This window comes from Heterocephalus glaber, unplaced genomic scaffold (genome assembly GCF_053883595.1).
Source record: "Heterocephalus glaber isolate CG9 unplaced genomic scaffold, H.glaber_assembly_v1.0 deba00001504, whole genome shotgun sequence".
NCBI classification, from domain to species: Eukaryota; Metazoa; Chordata; class Mammalia; order Rodentia; family Bathyergidae; genus Heterocephalus; species Heterocephalus glaber.
The window spans coordinates 58,148,712-58,153,256 of NW_028258324.1; the positions used below are offsets into that span (position 1 = coordinate 58,148,712).

The window sequence follows — 4,545 nt, forward strand, 5'->3', positions numbered from 1 at the left end:
ATTTAACTCAGTGGTTCCAGTGCCTGCCTCACAAGCGCAAGGTCCTGAGTTCGATTCTCAGTACCAAAAACAAACAAACAGAAAAGAATGATACATTTGAGTCATTTGTAGGAAAATGGTTGTACCTTGAGATCATGTTAAGTGAAATAAATCAAACACAGATGCTTAAATATCTCATGGTTTCTCTCATATGAGAAACCTACATATTAATAAATTAAAAAGCAAGGGCCGGGAATTTAGCTCAGTAGTTCTGCTGCCTGCCTTGCAAGCACAAGGTCCTGAGTTTGATCCCTGGTACCGGAAAAAAATAAAAATTAAAAATTAAAAAAGAAAATAAAAGATAGATACAGAAGGGTTGGCCCGGCCTGTGGTGTAGCGGCGGTGACTTCGGTTCCTGCCGCAGCTCCCTCCCCATCTGCCCTTCCCACCAGACCTGGGGTTCTCCCGCCATGGCTCTACTCTCTGCGGCCACCCAGATTTTGGGAGCCAAGAATTCATCCTGTCTTGTTCTTGCTGCCCGGCATGCCAGTGCTTCTTCCATGAATTTGAAAGACATATTCGCCAACCTGATACCTAAGGAGCAGGCCAGAATTAAGGCCTTCAGGCTGCAATGTGGCAAGACTGTGGTGGGCCAAATCACTGTGGACATGATGTATGGTGGCATGACAGGCATGAAGGGACTGGTATATGAAACCTCAGTTCTTGATCCCAATGAGGGCATCTGCTTCCAAGGCCATAGTATCCCTGAATGCCAGAAACTGCTGCTCAAGGCTAAGGGTGGGGAAGAACCCCTGCCTGAAGGTTAATTCTGGCTGCTGGTAACTGGACGGATCCCAACAGAAGAACAGGTATCTTGGCTCTCAAAAGACTGGGCAAAGAGAGCAGCTCTGCCTTCTCATGTGGTCACCAAGCTGGACAACTTTCCTACCAGTCTACACCTTATGTCTCAGCTAAGTGCAGCTATTACAGCCCTCAACAGTGAAAGTAACTTTGCTCGGGCATATGCAGAGGGTATCAACCGAACCAAGTATTGGGAGTTGATTTATGAAGACTGTATGGATCTGATTGCAAAGCTACCTTGTATTGCAGCAAAGATCTACCGGAATCTTTACCGCGAGGGCAGTAGTATTGACTCTAAGCTGGACTGGTCCCACAATCTCACCAACATGTTAGGCTATACCGATGCTCAGTTCATGGAACTTGTGCACATATACCTCACTATCCAGTGACCATGAGGGTAGCAATGTAAGTGCCCATACCAGCCACTTGGTAGGCAGTGCCCTTTAAGACCCTTACCTGTCATTTGCAGCAGCCATGAATGGGCTGGCAGGGCCTTTACATGGACTGGCAAATCAGGAAGTACTTGTCTGGCTAACACAACTACAAAAGGAAGATGGCAAAGATGTGTCAGATGAGAAATTATGAGACTACATCTGGAACACACTCAACTCAGGATGGGTTGTCCCAGGCTATGGCCATGCAGTACTAAGGAAGACTGATCCATGATATTTCTGTCAGCGGAGTTTGCTCTGAAACACCTGCCCAATGACCCCATGTTTAAGCTGGTTGCTCAGCTGTATAAGATTGTGTCCAATATTCTCCTAGAGCAGGGCAAGGCCAAGAATCCTTGGCCCAATGTAGATGCTTACAGTAGGGTGCTGCTCCAGTACTCTGGCATGACGGAGATGAATTATTACACAGTCCTGTTTGGAGTGTCACGGGCACTGGGCAGGCTAGCACAGCTCATCTGGAGCCAAGCCTTAGGCTTCCTTCTAGAAAGGCCTAAATCCATGAGCACAGATGGTCTGATGAAGTTTGTGGACTCTAAGTCAGGGTAAAACTTGGAGACTGGGGGAAACTGACTACCAGAAGATAAGGAAGCTTAATAGCAACAAAAAATAGTATACTTTTGTTTCAGGGGGCCTTTAAAGACTTAAGATTAAATAGTATCTGAGGCACTGAAAATAAGTTTGAAGTTAAAATATAAATTTAGACTTTGGGCCAGGGATTTAGCTCAGTGGTTCCGTCGCCTGCCTTGCAAGCGCAAGGACCCGAGTTCAATCCCTGGTACCAAAAAAAAAAAAAAAAAATTTAGACTTTAACAGATAAAAAGTGGTCCCTTCTTCCTAACCAGCTCCCATCCCTGCCTGAGATGAGTTGCCCATCAGCTCTAGGGTGACCAGGACTAACACATGTGATGTGGGCTAGGTTTGGCCCCCACCATCTCCAGAGTAAGAATCTGGCTCCGCTTTCTTTGGGTTAAGCAGGTTACAATCTGCAGTCATTCTGGAGCTTTTGCTTCTACTCTCCCCAGCCCTCTAGGCCAGGAAACCAGGACCTCACCCCTGCTGTTTCCATGGAGATCATTTGGCATTATCAGCTCTACTTAGCCCTCTCCCATGCACATGGACACCTCCTACTAAGACCTGTTGGGTAGCTGGACATACTTCGGCAGTTTTTCTTTTTATGCTACCAAGTGACCGTGAAGGCATGGCATTTGTTGTGATTGGTACCCAGTGTTTCATTTGATTTTCTTTTTACAGTTATCCCACTAAAATTAAGGTCTGGGAGTGTTCTGTTTCCCACTACTTTAATAACTCTTTCCAGACTCATTATACCTGTTCTGCCTCAAGCTGAGGGTACCCTGGACCTTCCCCTCTTTGTCCCAACTAAAGGCCTCTTTCAGTAGGTCAGTCTGATCTGTGGTCTTTCCCCGTCACTGGGATTTAACAGCACTTACTGTGAACTAAGCTTTTTACTTCTGCAGAACTCAAGCCACTACCATCTGACCTTCTTCCTGTTAATATGCTATGGGGCATAGAACAGGGGCTCAGGAATGTCCAGCCCCTTCATGGTCTGGTCCCAGAGGTACAAGCATTTCCTGTAGAGCAGAGATGATTCAAGATTAAATACGATCTCCTTTGAATATCAGGTCTATGAGCTGGGGACATTCAGTGTAGTAAGCCTCCTTGCTCATCCCCTGCCATAGAAAATGCTCCCTTATTTATCAGTGTGTTTTTCCTGCCCCTTCCCCAAGAGCTCACAGTACAGTGTGTGTTTTAGAAGCCCCATTTGCACAGGTTTTCAGTGACTCAGAATGCTCTACTGCCTTTTCTTTGCAAAAGGATTGAGATACACTCCTGCTGTGCTCCCTTCTTCCCTTGATGCTCCTGCCTACGTTTGTGTGGCTCCCCAAACCCCAGAACCACGCTGCTGAGATGGACACACTGTAAACCCCTGAGTAACTGTCAAGTCATTATGCAGACTTCAGGCTGTTCTGTATAAAATAAAATAAAAGTTTTTTATTAAAAAAAATGATCGATATAGGAAATAGAGAGATAGATATTTTGCAAATGAGAAGGGGACCAAGAGAAGGAGGGAGGAGGAGAAGGAAACTTAGAAGCATTAAGATGTGTTATGTAAGGGCCGGGGATTTAGCTCAGTGGTTTCGCAGCCTGGTGCTCAAGCACAAGGACCTGAGTTCGATCCCTGGTACCAAAAAAAAAGATGTGTTATGTACATGCTCCAACTCCCTATGATGAATGTAAATTTTAAAAGTACTGTAAGCATGTACTGATAAAAACAAAAGTTAAAAAATAGAAGTGTCAGAGGTTCCATAGTTCTTTAAATTAAACATGCTAAAATGTGGTTGGAGATGCTGTTCTACTTTCGTCTACTTGTTTCATGTGGTTTTTCATCTCATGCATTATTTTGCCATTTTTATGTCAGTAATAACTGAATTATAATTGAAAAATGCATATTATATATAATTATAAACACAATAATAGCTAAGTTTATCTCAAATTACATACAGTTTGTCCTACAGTGTGAATTTGATACACTCAAAAAAATTCTCTACCTATTTTTATGTTGTCCCAATTTAAAGGAACCTCTGAGAACTCTGAACAAGCTGGTGTCAGCCAGCATTTAAAATCAAGATCTTATAAACCTCTCTCAAAAACTGTGCTCAGTAGAATGTAACTGCTGCTGAGGTCACCCAGTAAATTCATCTTACTTTTAATTACGAAGGCTAAACACATTGCTCTCTTCCTCTTCCTCCCTCCTTCTCCTCCTCCTCCTCCAAGATACCTCCCAGTACACACAGGAAGGTTGATAGTATTTATTAAGTATTTATCATGTATCACATACTTTTTATCATATTTTGTGTCCATTTAGTAGATCAGGAAACTGAGTCCCAGATGAGCTGAGTAATTTATTCAGGGGTGAATAAACTGAGATGAGTTTTAAATCCTGAGTGTTTGATCCCATAGGCCAGTTGGTTGTTGTTTTTTGCTTTTGTTTATTTCTGTTGTGCTATACAGTCTAACCCACACACACAAAAAAAGAAGCTGGAAGAATTTTCTTACTCTGAAGCCTTTCTTTTTTCTCATCCTTTTTCCAGGCCCTGCTTTTGGGATGAGGAAGAGGAGGTAAAAATAAAGAACAGGATGGGAAAGAAAGAGGTGGTCTATATATTGCACTCAAATGCTAGGTTTTAGTAAGAGAAATGAGTGTTTGTAATACTTCCAATTTGGAGTAAGCTCC

The 4,545-nt window shown here is 43.3% G+C and overlaps 1 pseudogene; it reads left to right on the top strand.

Moving 5' to 3' along the window:
• Nucleotides 1-432: 432 nt before the first annotated feature.
• On the top strand, nucleotides 433-1,883 carry LOC101724345 (citrate synthase, mitochondrial pseudogene; annotated as a pseudogene).
• Nucleotides 1,884-4,545: the final 2,662 nt, after the last annotated feature.